Genomic DNA, 18,781 nt, shown 5'->3' with positions numbered 1-18,781 from the left:
TCTATTCATGTGCCGTATGGAATCATAAATTGCAATGACATTACAATGAAAACAACATGATTTGCCCAGTCAAAGCCAATTATGTTAAGGGAATGAGAGCAAGAGAGAAAGCCATGGACATCATAAACACTGTCAGCCCAAATCTTCATCTCTTTGACATTTAAGCCAAGTTAATCTACTATTTTATATAATTCTTCACAAAAAGTTATGGGCTCAGGACATAGGGCTTTGAGTTCAAAACCATAAAATATCTGTGCTTAGAAAGTGTTTTAGGGGTTATTTGTTTTCTGTATTTTTTTTATGTGTCTGTTAAGTTTCTATTACCGTGCACAGCTTTAATATCGATACACTATTGAATCTGACAAGTATTAAGTTAGTTTCTCCCATTTGGTCTCAAGTACTGTATAAGTAAATATGATTTACTGCTCTCCCTAAATTTATTACCTAATAAATGTTCTAAAACCCACATCATGTAGGAATAATAACCCTGGTGTCAAATGCATTGAGCTAGAAGTTATGAGACCTGGGTTCCAGTCCCAGTTTGACAATGATGAGCTGTGTGACCTTGTTCAAGTAACTTCCATTTTCTTGAATGCCACATAAATTATTTCAACCAGATAATCCTCATTGATCAGTTGCAGCATCCCCTTATTCTATATTTGAATAGTGCTTAAAATTGTCAAAGATATATTATTCCCATGATGCAATTTGATTATCAAAACAACTCCAGTTTCTAGACAGAGAAGATATTAAATGACTTGTTTAAGGTAGAAGGCACATGATTAATAGGATTGATTAAAAAGGAGATGGCACTGTATTAATAAAATACTTTTTAGATGACTGCTGTACTTGCCAAAGGGGATAGGTGAAAAACAAATGAGGTATGGTACTCCATCACAGACCTCCCAATTTAGCATCGAGGATTACCTTTGTTCTAGATTCCAGACAGCAGGATGGTAAGAGGTGCCCATCAATCCTCCATCACACACCATCTCAATAAGCTAAATTAATATAAATAACTAAAATAAATTTAGAAAGTTAAATTAGGATACCAAAGTCTCTACAATAGTCTGCAAAAGAAACCCATTTAATTTTAATTAGCCCAGGGTTTCACAAGCATATTTAATTGTGAACTACCTACCCACAACCCTGTTCCATCCAACCTAGTAACTGCTAACACCTGGTGAAGAAGTATTCCCACAGCACAGTTTGGGAAATGCTGGTTTAAACTAAGGTCCTCATTAGCTGAGGGTTGTTGACAAAAGGAACATTATGAGCTATCAGGCTGAGCTTGGAGCGCTGCTAAGCAAGACCTAATGGGCTATTTTCTGCATATGCTGTTCTTTCCAAAAGAAATATTTTGCAAAGAATAATTTTGAAATCCTTTCAAAACCATAGTTCTCTCTCTCCTTTTCCCTTATTCACCATGCTATGCTATTCCAGGAGGAAAATAAACTGATGGAATAGTTCTGCCCAGGGAGTAAAAAAACATTATTTATCTTTCTGCACAGTTCTCAGTCTTTGACTGAGAAACAGTAGATCTAATGAGACAAATCTCTCTATCCATGTACTATTCTTAAACAAAATACCCTTTTCCTCCATAGTTTTCCTTTTTTTAAAAATAGAAAACATGGTACAGTTTAAACGAATTTCTTGTTTCTTTAATATGTCCCATTGTTACAAATGGGAACATCTTTCACTCCAGAAGGGAAACATGATACCTAAACAATTGGAGAAAAAAAAAAAAAAGAAAAACTCAACAAATGGCCAGCAGGTTGAAAATATAGTAACCCTGTATATGTAAGTATCACAATAAAACACACAAAAATGTAACTCTTAACATCTCTGACACTAGCAATTTAGTAACTAGAGGCAAAACAAAATGTATGTTGCATTTACCATTCATGAAGACACGGTTCTTCCTGCTTGTGTAATAGTTCCTCATTTTACCATTGGTAAAAATAAAATAAAGATATTCAATGAAATAGAATATGTTGGCATTGTTTCATGGACTTCACATTATTTTCAGGTATCTCTTTTCTTGTTCAGAGTGTGAGTGTGTGTGTGTTGGTTTATATGGTTAAGATAAGTGGATATATAGGTAATCAGATGTAAAAACAGAACCGTAGAGAGTAAAAGGTCCAAAATATAAGCTAAAATTTTAGATACATGACTAATTAAGTATTAGTAAAGAAGAGAAAATAATTAGAATTTGGTCTATGATTTGCTAGTACTCAGGTAATCAAATTAGACAACTATTTATTTTAACATTCAAAGTCGAAGTTATTTCACCCATATGATGAAATTAGTAGTACTACCAAAGTATTTTTCCAGAAGTTAAAAACATGACTTGTGCAAATATAAAATTATTAGGTGCTAATATTTTATATAACTCAATTTAATGAGGAAATCAGTCAATGTTCAAGGTTAATTTGAAGAATGGTGACATAAATAGACAATCAGTAATGATGAAATGAATTTGCTAATAGAAGCAAACTGATTAATATCCTATAGGGTAATAAAATGCAATATTTGGAATAATCTTTTCTTAGAATAGAAAGCAATTTTATCTCTACTGAACAAGATTAATTTGCATTATTGAGGGTAAGAATTATTTGTCTGCCTATCAATTATCTATAACTTACCTTCTATCCCTACAGAATTGACTACATTTAATTCTTTCAATGTTTTTTTTTTTATTCCCAGTTCTAAAACGATAAAATTGTAACCCATGATCACTGAGCATTCTTAAAACTGTAATATTTATATGATCTCTGAAAAAGATGAGATTCAAAGAAGATAACGTGATGGAAGTTTAGAGCTGAAGAAGAGCAGAAATATTATACCTAAAATAGTAAAGAAATTTGCAATAAAACTAAAAGTGATGGCCACGGGGTTTTGAAAATTAATTTGGGGAATGTACAGAGGGATACTGGATATGGGAGGGGGTTCACACAGTGTGAGGGATATAAATGATAAATGTCTAAGTTTTGCTTTGTCTTGTGCACCTGAAACTAATAAAAAAATTAAAAAAAATAAAAATAAAAGTGACCTCTTAGGAGGTTAACACAATAAAATACGACTTAGATATGATTAAAAATGGCAAAATTAGGCTAAATGTCAGTGGACATGTCCTTGAAATTAATGAAGCAAGGATGAGAATTGAAATAGTAGGATAGCACTGGGATATGATGCTCATACATGAGAATGACACAGGGACGGAGTGACAGAACAACACTAGTTTTGAATACGCCTTTATGAAAACCATTGATTGAAGCTGGAAGAGTGAAGCAAATAAGCTATGACAAAAGGAGACATTATTGGAATCAAGGAATAAGGATACATAGATACTATATTTGGCACAGACACATTTATGAAATAATTGTCACAAGATCAGGTTTATAGGAATACATCTTCGCCGTGCTTCCTTCACATCCAGAAGGCCAAGCCACCTTGGCTCCATTACATCCCCATCCTGGCTGGTGCTGAATACTTTGTGTCAGATCCAGACTCTACAAAGACCATAGAGATCCAGCAGAAGGGAATCCTTCCTAACCATTTTACTGAAAGGACATGACTCTAAACCAGAGACTCATTACATTGTTTTAATCTTCCTTAACCCAGGTGTAAATCCACGCAAAAATAGGGCTTTTTTGTTTGGTTCGTTTTTTGGCCAAGTTTTAAAATTTTCTTTTTTTTCATTGTTATTGTGCTTTGTGTTTACTATGACTCTTTGGTTTTACAACATGCATGAAAATCTAGCGATTTCAACCATTTACATTTGTTCCTTGGGGAGAGAATATGTTGATGTGTGCATAGTGAGATTTATCACTTGAGAATGCACTTTGTTGCAAATTGCAGAACGTATGACTAATAGTGGCTGAAACGTGACGGGTTTATTTGCCTCCTAAAACAAGAGGTCAATGTACAAAATATCCACCATGGTGCATCAGTGATGCCACAGGACTTAACTGTCTTCTATCATTCTAGTTTATCATATGCCATGCCCAGGCCACAACTATTTCCCTTAACATCACAATATTATTGTTACAGGTGATGTACATAATATACAAAATATCATGTTTGAATTCTCAGGAGGAGGAAGAAAGAGAGAAAAAAGAGAAAATTTGTCTAAATCAAGAAAAGAAAAAGACACCCAGAAGTCTCCAGCATACTTTCATTGTCATCTTTAATAGCCATTACTGTATTAACTCATTTCTGCAAGGAAACTTGTACTTCTCAGATGGATCCCATTTCCTATCCCAAGCAAATCAGTTCTTTGCTAACAATAAAGAATGGAATATAAACATATGTAATTTACTGGGGACATTTAGCTCTTCAGCCATATAAGCCAAATTTAAGATAAGGGAGCATTATCTTCAAATATAAAGGATAGTAGTTATCATTTTTAAGTGATGGAAGTTACTAGGAAAAAGGAGGTGCATAAGAAATATTTATTATTTGTTATACCCTAGCAATTCTATAGCACTTTATATACTTTATTTTATTGTGTTTTTTCAACAAATTTATGAGATGAGGAGGAGGATGCAATATGACACGCAGAAGATGGTATTACTTGTCTTTCAAAGTCTGTCCATCTTTATGGCTTAGGACCTTCACACATCCTCACATGTCAAATGCGGTGTTTACTGAGCTCAAAAAATTAAGAGAGGAAACTTATGCTGATTCATTTACTCTCAGCACTGATGGTTGCTATTTTATCACTCTCGGCCATGCTAAGATCTTCAGTGAGGACAGTTTTTCAGAAGGTGGAGAACAGACGTGTCAAGTTAAGCATAATTAGCTAAAGTACTTATCAGTGCCTTAAAGTTTTAAGCAGCATATGGACTTCAGTGGTCCATATAAGCTTAAATGACTCCATAGTTCAAAAAGCTGAAATACCGTACATGTTTGTTCTACCATTAATACTCTGGAGATACAGTAGTACTTAAAGCTGTGTTGTGATTGATTTGTGTTTGAGCAAGTACATTCATACGTCAAACCAATAGTTCTAACAGTTTGTACTTACATCTTTGTACTGTAATGAGGAGAAAATGGTTCGTGTTCAGCATAATTTCCTTATGTAAGCAATCTTGGAAAACATGGACCTGTTATATAGAAATAGAACCCAGAGAAACTGCAAAAAATTCTGGGTGCAAGTGTTTGTGTGTGTGTGTGTGTGTGTGTGTGTGTGTGTGTGTGTGTAGAGGGGCATGAGAGTGATTCGACTTTGTGTACATAATCCGCATATGTCTGTGCAGCTGTGACGTTTGTGTAACATACCACTTGTCATGAGGAATGTGTATAGAAGAGGTTGATTACCTTTCTTTAGAATATTAATTATTGATAAAACATGATTACCATTTCCTGGAATCCATATTGAAATTTACAAAGCCAGTTTTAAAACAATGACACAAAGCAAAGAAGCAAGCAAAACCACATATCTGTTTCCTCTCATTGCATTATTATCAACAAGACCTTAAAATTCCAGTGAAAGGTTGCAGGGTAATTTAAGTTCAATGATGCGAAAATGCTAACAGATTACATATTCATCAGGTTATTATGAAAACAACATTAGATAATATTTGCAAGGAGTTTGGCATCTAGTATTTGATAGACAACTAAACAAAATCATCCATATGTACTAGATCTTAAGATTACATTAAAAGTATTCCTTTGAGATTCTCAAACCTGACTGTAAGTCGCGCTATCGGCTTAGCTACTAGTACCCTTGAAAGACAATTTCTACTGTAATAGAAATCTTGGGCTTCATGCTCATGATGAACCATACGTTTTTGTTCCTCTTGGTCATCCTGGCCTCAGAACTATACATTTCCTTTTCTGAGCCCTCACTCTTACATCCAGGGAAAACAGAGCTTGGTATTGTCAAGACGCTGAAGAGTCTGAGATTTTATGTTTCTTGAAAGCCAACAAGTTAGTCTGTCACAGTATCATGAATGTTTGAGGAAAACCTAAAACTCCTGGGTCACAGATGAAGGACAGTTTATTTGTTACCCACAGGAATAACGTAGCCAGAATATAAGCATTTTCCAGTGAATGTGCCAAGCCCTAATTCTCACAGAGTGATACAAAGAGGCCAGATCATACCTACACACAAAGTGGGTTTCATTGTCAAAATAGCAGAGTTTGAACCATGATCTTTTATAAAGCATAGTAAGTATCACTGCCCTGTACTCCAGTGGGAAACATTGTCTTTATTATAAAAATTCTCAGCAAACTAGAAGGAAAAAATAAAGAACTCCTCTACTCGATAAATAAAAACCTAAGGAAACATTTCCAATATGATATTTAACAGTTAAAACCTCAATGCCTTTCCCCTAAAATCCAGGATTCTGGAAGAAGTATCAGAGGTTCTAGGGAGGTGATAAGCCAGTATAAAGAAATAAAAGACATTCTGATTGTAAAGCAAGAAGTAAAACTATCTTTATTGGTGCATGACTTAGTTGCCTCTGTAGAAAGCCTGATGGAATCTATGTACAAACTACTAGAAATAATGAGTTTTTAGAAAGATTGTGGGATGCTAGATAAATATAAAAATGAAATTATTATACTGCACATACATACTAGCAACAAACAACTGCAACTTAACATTTTGAAGGACAGTATCATGTGCAATAGCAAAAAAATATAAAAGAAATATTTGGAGATTAATGACAGACATATAAAACCTGTACACTGTAAACTGTAAAACACTGCTGAGAGAAATTAAAGAAGATTAAAATAGGTAAACGAGATGGTGGAATAGAAGGCCCCCAGCTCGTATCCCTTCTCAGCAACAACAATTTGGTAGCCATTCATGGACAAAAAGTGCCTTTGTGGGAACTTTGGGATTACGTAGGAGATTGTGATAGCCCGATTGGAGCCCAGGACCAAGAAGGGCTGTTTTGAGAAGGTGGTCCCAGGTCCAAGTGGCCAACTCCCTGACCATGATCACAGCTACAGACCCAGAAACAGCCCAGTCTTCCTGGGGGATCAGCTACTACAGCCCCATTTGTTACTGGTACTGCCACCAGCATCATTCACCAAGGAATCTGGCCGGAGTCACACCACCTGTGCCTCAGATAACAGACCTGTTGATCTCAGTCTTGACTGTAGATCCTGATGTCACTCCAGCTCCTTTTAGCCATCAGTCCTTTCCATCTAGTGACCTAGTGGGAGGCATGCTTGACCATGTCCTGACACAGGCCTTGTGACATTAGTGTGACTTGAGATCCTAAAATGGCCTGTAACTCAACCCCAGGCCCTCCCAGCCATGGAACAGGAACACTCCTGCCTGCCCAGGGAAGCACAGGGGGACACACGCATCCATGCCCCAAGATAGGCCCCGTCATGTAGGTCCAAAAGCTGATACTAAAGCAGTCCTGTAACTTGGTCCCAGTGCCTCTCAGCCACAGGCTAGAAATAGTCCTGCTCACCCAGGGACCTGGAGGGAGACACAGCTGACTGTGCCCCCAGACTCAGACCTACAGACATTGGTCTGGCTGCAGATCCTGAAGCAGGCCTGAGAACCAGTTCCAGCCCCACTCAGCTGTGGTCCGATCCAAGGCCAATCCTGCTGGCCCAGGAGCCCTTGCAGGGACCACAAGGGAGTCATACCCATCTATGCACTTGGTTACAGGCCCGACCCCTTGCAGACCTCAAAACAGACCCTTGAACTAGTACCAGCCCTACTGACCAAGGTCCAGGGGGCATTCCCAACCACCCAGGTGCCAGATGGAATCCACGCGTGCACCAGGCCCTAGTAACAGCTCACCAACAGCAAACTCCACTGTGGACCCAGCAGCAGCCATGTGACCTGACTCCAATCCTGCTCAACTGTAACCCTGGAGACAATAGCATTAGCCTAGGTACTCAACCACAGGTCTTTACCTACAGAAACCAGTCTGTGAATGGAAAACTACTCAGCAATAGAAAGGAATGAACTACTGATATATGCAATACCATGGATGAATCAAAACAGTCAGGCTGACTGAAAAAGCCAAACTAAAGAATCCAAACTGTATGATTCTATTTATATGAAATTCTAGAAAATGCAAACCAAGTTATAATGACTGACAGTATGTCAGTGGTTGTCTGAGGACAGAGTGTGAGGTATGGGAGGGAGGGATTCCAGAGGAACACCAAGAACATGCTGGATGTGACGGAGATATTCACCAACACGGTCACTACCTGAGCACAGTTTCATGGGTGTATACACATGTCAAATGTGTATACATTTGAGCTGAGGCTGTGATAGCTTTGATCATTTTATGATATGGTGAATATATAGGGCAGGCAATAACTTTCAGTAAATTTCACTTGTATATTCTTTCTCTGGTCAGATCAACAGTACTTGCAATAGTATGGGTGCTGCACTCTAAGAGAAAAACTGTTACCCAAATCGTATTTTATATAAAATGGTTGAAGACGTTCTAGGGGTCTAACTTGAAGAACACTTTGAAAGGCCTTTCATATGTGCTCAGGGCTCTCAGGTAGACATGGGTGTAAATTTACTCTGGACAGCCCCACAGATGAAACTGGGAATGGCAGAGAGGAGCTCCCTCCAGGGCCAGGCAGCTGCGGGTGTGCGACTGCTTCTTTTGAAGTCACGATCTCCTCATCATTAGAATTGCTCCAGGAGAGACTAAATGATTATCTGTCCTATAGTTAGGATTCTGGCATGAAAAAGGAGGTTGAAATGTTGGATATACATTTTATAAAGGTGCATCCAACTGTGGAAACTCCCTCAGTCAGTGAAGACACATGTTCTTTATTTCACATTGTATAAAATGGTTGATTATTAGCTAAATGCCCAATTTAATGTTTTCACCATTCAAGAGCAGGATGCAGTCCCTGTTACATTTTCTCTTGATGTAGACATTTCCTTTCCATCTCTGAATTGATCTGTGTTGTACTTTAACCCACAACCTTGCTTTCTGTTAAACCAGTCTCATAAAATAACTCAAACTAAATCAATACTTGATAATCGTAGATTAATTTGTTGACCTTATGCCGACATTCTATCAGGTCTTTCCATTCCTAGCCATATGTTGATTTAGTAAGTGTAGAGACTTTTGACACTTTAACATGACCAGTTTTGGGTATATTTCTTAAGAGTGTTTTTTGTTTGTTTGGTTGGTTGATTTTTTTGTTTGTTTGTTTTTCTTTGTTTGTTGTTTGTTAGTCATCAATTTACACCACTAAATAGATAGGGGCAGTTTTTCCTAAGCTATATTATTTTAAGATTCGCACTGTCTTCATGCCCCCTGCCCCTCAAATAAATGGAAACAAGGCTAAGTGGTAGAAACACATCTCAAATATTGATGTTTGACAGAAGTTATATCTACCTATCTACATGAAAAAGAAAACAGCTTGGGCAAGGGGAAAGTTTAAGCATAAATAATGGTGTGAATTGTAATGGTGTGTATAACAAAGTTATCAGAAACAATACAAAAATGAAATTATTTTTAAATTTTATTTTAATTTCTACCCTTTTAGCTATTTTTCTTCTTTATTTTTTCTTTATCTCTCTCAGTTTAAATAAAGAAACATTTGATTAACCATTTTTGTGTTCATTTTAGCATCACTTTTTGCTTCCTGATTCTATGAATCTTAAGTAATAGTTAGCTTTACAAAATGAAATTGATTTTTAATGTAGTATTTTTATAATCTTTATGGTCTGCTAGTGAGGGGGAAAAATAAGTTATTTGGGAAAGAATTTTTATACTTAGTAATTTTTCTGTAATTCCATTTAGCTGTTAGTAGTCTGTATGTTGACATTTTAAATTAAAACATGATTGTTTATTAATTCTGCTAAATTCTCGCTGTTTCTTTTAGGAAAGCATCATTAAAAGGATCATATCTACCTGAGCATAGCTTATTTACATAGGCCTGAAACAGAATAGGAACTACCATGATTATGGAATTTTAGTTGACTCTCCAGGTTCTGTCAATGCCTCCACGTGCTGACATAAAAGCCAATGATTTAATTCTTGTCCGTAAGTCATGAAACTTAACTGGTTGAATTTTCTTTCTAGTCAACGATTTCCAAATGAGTAGATTAGTAGGTGATATTCAACATTTTGTTTTATTCTAATTGAAGTATGGAGATATTATATCAGTCAAATAACTGGTTGAATATATGGGGTTTGGGGTAAGGAATGAGAACAAGTCCAAATAGTAAATCCGCAGTGCCTAAAAGTTATAAACTATAATGTCCATGGCATTTTCCTTGTCATAACCCACTCTGTCCTTCTCTGTTTTCCTGTGTTTTCTCTCAGACATCCCCTGTCCTTAGCACCAAGCTAAACAAACTCACACTCTCATGAGAATACTCAAATTCTTATAGGCCAAAGGCTTTGTACTGATGTGTTCCCCTCCTCGGTATCTGTACTTTAAAATAGAGTGAGAGGGAGAGCAATTCAACCCCACCTTCTATGCCACAGTAACATTTTAGAATGGGAGGGGGAAACTGAAGTGGATGTGGCAGTTGAATAAGAAGCAGGCGTTAAGCCATGTTGTCTATTTCCTAGTGTGTAAAATGAGAGAGAATTGTTTGAGTGAGAAGGGTGATCTCAGAGTCCCCTCCTATTCTTTGGTCTTTGACGAGGAACCCACAGGCTAAGGTCCCACTCATATCTATTATATTAATAGATATCCATTGGAAATTTTCCTCCAGAAACAGCATTTGTCCTGGCGTCATTCCTTTTGACTTCATTTCCTGGACATAGCTTTTGCTGAAATCACAGAAGAAAAATGCCCCAATAGAAATATAATTGATTGTCTATGTTCAACACTAAAGAAACTACAAATGACCAATTTTTCAAGGATCCAGAAGAAAATAATTAGCAATGATGTACTAGTTTCCAAATCCACATTTCATTTGCATTAACTCAGACTTCTGAGCATCTGATTTTTAAAAATTAGTGTTTTATTAGCACATGCAAGGAAGAGTTGATACATGTTTTTGGAATCCTTAACTTTATTAAAAAATGAATAGATATTTTTATTAATTATTTCAAATTATCACTTTATATAATGCTCTGGAAATTTTCAGAGCATTATTAGGGTATATTTCAGCAGTCTTGGTGGAACATGGATGAGCACATAAATCAGCAAATAGTCAAGAAGGGACTGTTAGTATTAATAATTCCTATGTTGCTCAAAGGGGTATGATAGTTATGAAGTCTATCATATACCTTCTCTGCAGTAGAAGGCCCTGCGGGAAAATTTTTGTCTGAGTTCTCCAAACCTGATCAGTGACCATCCCTGGATGCTGAGTGACCCTTAACTATCCAGTACAAGGAGAAATAATTGTTTTTCATAAAAAGGGAGGAATTTATCATATTTTTTAAAGTTTATGTATAAGTTATGGTTCATTTGCAGGAAAGGTCCATTTGCATATTGTCTAATCAGTCCTTCTTTAAAGGAAGAGAATTATGAGAGACCTTAAAACTCATAACCATATACTCTAATCTCAGATCTTCAGTTAAATAAGATCACAAACAACTAAGAAGTATTTTTAAATTCCTCTCTCTTTTGCTACCTATCTTAATAATGAGAATGATCATTCATTTGCCGGAATTGTGCCTCATAATTTAGTAGGTTATCTCTAATCATCATAACTCTTCAAGACAAGTATTAGTGACCTCATATCATAGAAAAAGAAAGAAAGGCTTAGAATTTAAGAGACTAGTCCAAGCCAATACAATAATTAAAAATGAAAAGGAAGGATTCAAACTCAAGTTGCACTTGTTTTAATGCCTGTACTATTTACAATCCATTATGCTGGCTCTCCTACCAAAGGCACATTAGACAGGAGATAATTAGACAGGAGCTCTTTACTTCTCAGAATAGACTGACAGAAATTTTCTGCATTTGGTAAGATCTGATGAGTTCATTGTCATATAATTACATATCTCAATAAACAAATTGGCTTATCAGGGTCATCTGCCATATTTCCATTTGCTTAACTGAATTTGACTCATATTATATTATTACTAGTTATAGTTTTTTTGAATTCCCAATATCCAGAACAATAGAGGCTAAACATTAAAAATTTTAGAGTTGATAAAACTAAAGTGCTTTCTCAACAATTTTATCAGAGTCAGCAAGATCCAGGATAGTAGGAAGGTGAGTCAAAGATGGTGACTACCTTTCTTGTTGCTTATTCATCCTAGATTGTTTGCAACTCTAACTAGAATATAAGTTCTTGAAGGGTTGTCACATTCCCCACTATGCAAATAATATAGTTAAATTAAATGGTATGTTAATTTAAACAATAAATGAATGGAAATGTATTTGAATAACAGATTAGAGAATTTTTAATCCAGAATGAGAAATAACTCTCCCTTTGCCATTATTTTCATTGACTTTGCATCTTTATGTTTGCCTGATGGATAAGGAAAAGCATTTCTTGGTTTTCATCTGTACAGATACCACTGACAGATATCTTGGATACTCCTTTTTAAGGCTACAACAGACATAAACACTATTTAGTCTAATCTTTTATTTTTGAAATGAAGATGTTAAAGCTGAGTTGCTTTTTGAAGTCACCAAGCTAAGTAATGGGACCCACAATCTTTGATTTCTGGTCCAGTGTTCTCTTCCTCACACAATATTCATCTGACTATCAGACAATGCTTCCTTCACAGAATTTGAGCATAAATAAAATAGCACAGATTTCTCTCTCTTTTTTAGTGGCCCTTTTCACAAGGATAGGAATGGTGGGGATGATAATCAATTCCAGGAGACAAAATCAATGCATCTACTCAGTATATATCAAGTGCATGGCACGCTTTAAGCACTGTGCTAGGTACTAGAGAAACAAAACACAAAAGACATTCCCTATGATTAAAAACATGTAGTCTAGTGGGTTAAATAAAACAATTTAAATGACAGAAATGTTGTTATATTAATGATAATCCAAGAGTCACAAGTAAAAAGGAATCGTTTTATGAGATTGTTCTATGAGTACATATATAATAGAGGGACCTCACTACATTGCAGTGTTAGCAAAGACCTCCCTGAGGAGTGGATCTTTAAGTTGACTCTTAAAAAATGGTAGTGCTTACCCAGGCAAAGCAGAAAGGGGAAAAGCATTTCCAATTAAGGAGAAACATAAGATCCAGAAATGAAAAAGTTAAAGAAACAGGAGGATAGGGGGTATGATTGATGAGAGTAGAAGGGGCATGAGATGTAGAATCCACAACAGATAAGTAGTTGGATCATATCCATGATGGCCTATGAGTAGCTAGGAAAGGAGCCATTGAAAGACCCATGACTAGAAAATAACATTATTAAAGAACATTACAGACAACCTTGATAAATGGAAAGAAACACTGTGAGTGCTGACTGGAGGGTTCAATATAGTAATGATGGAAGTTCTTATCAATATAGTAATGATGGCAGTTCTTACTGGAGGCGTTCAATATAGTAATGATGTCAGTCAAAATTCAATATGATCCTAATACAAATTTAGTCTCTCTTAAAAAAATCAGAAAGTTGACACTAAAATTCATGTGAAAGAATAGGAATAATTAACATCAAAACATTTTAAAATAAGTTGACTAATATGCTGTTGTATACATAAAGACTTACCATTAAAACTAGAGTAATTAAGACTGTGTTGTCTTGTTGGAAAAATAAGCGAATACAGTAATGGAATAAAATAGAGGTTCCAGGAAAAAGCATCTAAATATGAAAACTTGATATATAACAAAAATGACTTTAAAAATTATTGAAAATGGAATTGACTATTCAATAAACAATATTGGAGCTAGTGAGTGTGTATACAGAAAATGATAAAATCAGTTCTCTAGTCAACATCTTAAATTTTTGGGTGCATTATAGACACAAAAAATGTGAAAGTAAAATTCAACATTTTTGAGAGAAAAATAGAATAGTAGCTACTATGCTGTATAACGAAGGGTGAGGTTCTTCATGTTTTCAAAGTTATTCTAAAAATATTTTAGGGGCAGATAAAGATTCAATTATAAAACAAAAATCTGCATACTTAACAATAAAACACTAAAATATGTTTAAAGCCTCCTATAAAGTTATTCTCAATCTCATTTACTTTTCTTTCCACCAGAGCCTCTATCTTTAACATGGCATTTATCATTATCACACATTTCCTTTCATTCATTACACATATTTGTAGTTCTATAAAAACATTTTTCACTTCCAATAAATTTTTAAACTATGTACAATTGGTTTTGTACTGCAAATTTTCTTCAAAAACTTGATTTTTCTATTAAAAAAACATGGTACCCTAGAAGTACTATATGAAGCCATCTGATACCAACATATGATATATAGATAGATATTTTATACTCTATAATAAACTACAATTTGTCCTTGTAAATTATAGGGGCAGTAATTAAATGAAACTAGTTATTCAAACTGGTTCTATGGCATTATAGAGATAAGACACTAATCTAAATTTTGTTGAACTAAATTTTAGAAAGTTTAAAAATTATCTTAATTTCATATTAGCATATATTTATGAAATAAATTATAAGGAAATATAGATTAGAAAAAAGAATATTTAAATATATATCAATATATTTGTTTATGTTTTTAACTGATCTGTTTAACCCTTCATCTAGAAACATATTTGTCAAATTCGACACTAAAAATTGAAAATGTCACTTCATTGTTCAATAGTTTCTTCTCGTCAAACCATCTGATAAAATACGTGACCTAGTTCTCGTAGCCTGAGATATTCCTAGATTGTACAGGGCCCTTGTCAAATATTTTTTGTGTGGGTCTCCTGTGTATATAAACAATTTGGTTTTAAAAAAAATTATAACATTCATGGCCCCATGAGAGGTATAGTAATTTATTGATAAAGGTTTCAAAAAAATGGAAAAAACTTTCATTTTGTTCATTGTCCAATCAGTGAAGATTCTTCATAGAGTTCAGGAACCATCTATTTGGTTCAGATCCAGGAACCACCTTTCTGTGTTTATTGTCAATTGCATTGTTTCTAGCCAATTTCATATCTCTCACTGCAATAAAGAGCTAGTAAACACTGTTATTACTCACAATGCCATAGCTGTTTGAATTAATTAATTAATTAATTTATTTTTTTGCCTCTCCATTTTCCTAACACCATTTATCTAATGCTGGTTACATCATTACTCATTATGCTTCATCATCTATTGAGCCACCATGAACCCTGCCTTCTAACGACTCTCTGGAAGGTTGTTACTGTTCTTTGTTGATGATGTCCTCAAACGCAAGTCTTACCCAGAATATGCAGGAAAATGTAAACTACGCCCTCTACACATAGCTACCAATGAAGAGAGGAGATAAGGAGCTGATCGAAGTGAAAGCAGTCTCCTTTGAGCAAGAACTGTCTATCCCACTTACGGCACCTGGAAGAACACATTAATGCAATATCAATTAGAGGCAAGAAAAGACAAGAACCAGAGGGACCTGTTCTGACTGGAGCAAAACTCTCAAAAGCTCTTGACAAAACAAGCATGGTCCTCTTATATGAATTCCTTAGACTCAAGAAACAGTAACTGAGGAATAACTAAAGGAAATCTGAAAACAATGATCTGTGCTCAATATTAGTATTGAAAATACTAGTATTTAACTAATATTTAAACATCAATAATGATACAAAGTTTAGGTCAGCAAGAGCGTTTGTTGTTCCAGTTCAAACATGTTTAAAGTACTGTAAGATTTTAGAGCTGGTGAAGAATTAAGTATCATTAGTGTAATCCCCTCAAGCTCAGCAAAAACCACTGAAGCCTGTGTGGCAATGCTGAGATTATATTTATAAGCCCGTTTCCAAGTCTAGTGCACATTGTGTTTTATATAACATTATCAGAAGTGAATTGATTTTAATATCTTGACATCCTATCTTGTGTACTTTTATGTTGACTTTGGTGTTCAAATTCCTGCCTTTTAGGTTAGAGTTCTGACAATATGTTTTACTTTTTCCTATTCAAAATTTGCTCTTAGTAAGATCTAAAGGCTGTATTTCACATAATGAGTTTAATTATGCCAACATTTCACAGACATTTGCTTTTTCAATTTTGTCTCTATTTGTGGAATTGAAGTATTTGTTTAATGGGATGAGGATTTCATGTGTGATCAAGTAGGTAAACAGGACATGAGGGAAAGGGGATCTTGTCATGACTGCTCAAAAGACACCATGTGGGCAGCCTCACAATCTGCTCTGGGATTATTTCTACAGACCACCTTATAAAATAGTTAATAAAATGTTCATAATAGGGCTTTCACACAGGTTTTCATCTTCTCTCTGTCTCAAGACTCTCTTAAAAAGATAAGAAAGAATAAAATTTGTAAATGCACAATAATAAAGAGAACAGAAGAAACAGAAGAGGGGCCAAGCTGAAAAGAGATTTCAACAGCATTTTGGGAAATTGAAAACATAGAGGGTGATAACTGATGGAACAGGGCTGGGGGTCAGTTAAGACTTACATGCTGGCAGAGCAGGGTATAGATGGTAAGGCAGCCATTGTGCCCTTGAAAAACAGTAGGAGACTAAGGCCTAAAGCCAAAGTAGACATCTGAAGGAGACAGAGAGTTGAAAAGTGGGGGTAGGTGATTGTGTATATAGAATAGTCTATCACTAGTATCGCCACTACAACCATGGAGAAGAACAGTAGGAAAAACTTCTGTTCTCTGGGAGAGAAACCACTTTTCTAGCAAAAGACAATTTTTCTCAGAGGAAATTGAACACTTCCAGAAAAAAAAAAGTATCTGAATTTTGATATGTGTGTATCACCAAGATAATTGTCAGCTTACTTACCAATTACTCTTAAGCTAAGACCCCTACCAATACATACAGAACTGCCAATCCACTTTATATACATCACCTTTAAATAATTAATTGACAATAATCTATCTTTGGCCACATGAGGAAATTTTTCAATGAATAATACAGGATACAAAAACAAACAGAAAACCTAGAGATAATATAAGTAGGCTGTAATCAGTGATGTCAAATTTATGCCAAAATTAAATATGCGTGTGTATATATATGTATATACATGTACGTATGTGTATGTGTATGTGTGTTTGTTGCAGTTCCCCAAGACCATTCCCAGTTTCAACAATTCACTACGATAATTCACAGAACTCAACACAGACTTGCATTCATGGGTATGATTTGTTACAGCTAAAGGATACAAAACAAAATCAGCAAAGCGAGAAAGTGCACAGGGCAAAAACTGGAGGAAGCAACGTGCAAAATTCAAAGTCTTCTACCAGTGGAATCATATAAATTGCACTTAATTCTCCCACCAATGGTTTGCACCAATATGTGAGAAATGATATACTTAACAGTTGTGGGAATGATGAAAATTCTCCTGATATTCCAAGCTCCCATATTCCAACCAAGGGCTAGTCATGCAAATAGGTCTTTCTAAGGATCACATTCTGCTATGTTAACTCGTTTCTGAAAAACATGAATATAAAGAAAAAGAAGAGAAGAACTTTTCAAATAAATAATTGAAACAAAAAATTTCCCAGATCTCATTAATTTATTCAACAAATATTGGTTTTGGACTTTCTAAATTCAACACTCGGGTTACAAAAGTAAATGAAAAAGCATGGCTGACTTTGTGTATATTCTAGTGCATAAAAGAAAAATGAATATACTAAACTGCATAAAATTTGAGAGTGTAATAGTACTATGAAAAAAAAAAGTAGAGAAGAGCAAAAAAAATTTGGGGTCTGTGGAAGAACTTTACAGCATTAAATAGAATTGACCTCCCTGAGGTGAGATTTGATCAAAGGCTCAAATTTCAACAAAGATGAAGACAGAGATTAAAACACTGGATTTAGCACTATGGAGACTATCGATGACTGCAGTGGGAGCAGTTTCAGTGGAGTGGGGTAGACAAAAATGTGATTACACTTTTAGTTAAGGTGGGATAATCACAGTCTTTCCTGTTTATCCTACTGAATGGAGCATAGGACCTGGACACAATTCATGGAGCAGTCACTCTCCCTTCTCCCCTAACCCTTTGGCTCCTGGAAACCACTAATCTACTTTCTGTCACTATAGATTTCCCTATTCTGGACATTTCATATAAATGGAATTATATAATATGTGGCTATGACTTTTGTGTCTGACTTCTTTGACTCAGCATAATGTTTTCAAGGTTCATTGAGGTTGTAACACGAAACAGTACTTTATTCCTTTATATGGCTGAATACTATTCCATTGCATGGATATACAGCATTTTGACTGTGTGTTCATCAGCTGATGAATATTTGGGTTGTTTTCACTTTTTGGCTAGAATAAATAATGCTGCTATGGAGATTTATGAACACATTTTTGGGTGGACATATGTTTTTGATGCTTTCATTTATATACCTAGGAGTGAAATTGCTGTTTTACATGGTAACTCTATGTTTACCTTTTGAGGAACTAATGAACTGTTTCCAAAAGTGGCTATGTCATTTTACATTCCCATCAGCAATGTATGAAGTTTCCAATTTCTACACGTATTTATCAACACTTACTATTGTCCATTGTTTTTATTAAAGCTATCCAAGTGGGTATGCTTCATTTACTGTTGTATCTACCTTACACCCACCTGATGAGCACCTGGCATAGAATACATGACACATACATTTTGACTAAGTGAATGGATGAATGATTGAAATAACTAACTGCTATTCATACCTATATAATCCATGTGCAACTAAGGTTTTTGTTTGAATTCCCTCATTAAAAGATGATATTTTTTATCTTCTATTTTATTATTTTTGGCCTGGAAATCAGTCTGTTGGA

The sequence above is a fragment of the Rhinolophus sinicus genome, linkage group LG09 (genome assembly GCF_036562045.2).
Source record: "Rhinolophus sinicus isolate RSC01 linkage group LG09, ASM3656204v1, whole genome shotgun sequence".
Classification (NCBI taxonomy): domain Eukaryota; kingdom Metazoa; phylum Chordata; class Mammalia; order Chiroptera; family Rhinolophidae; genus Rhinolophus; species Rhinolophus sinicus.
Note: the sequence above shows the minus strand (reverse complement) of the source record.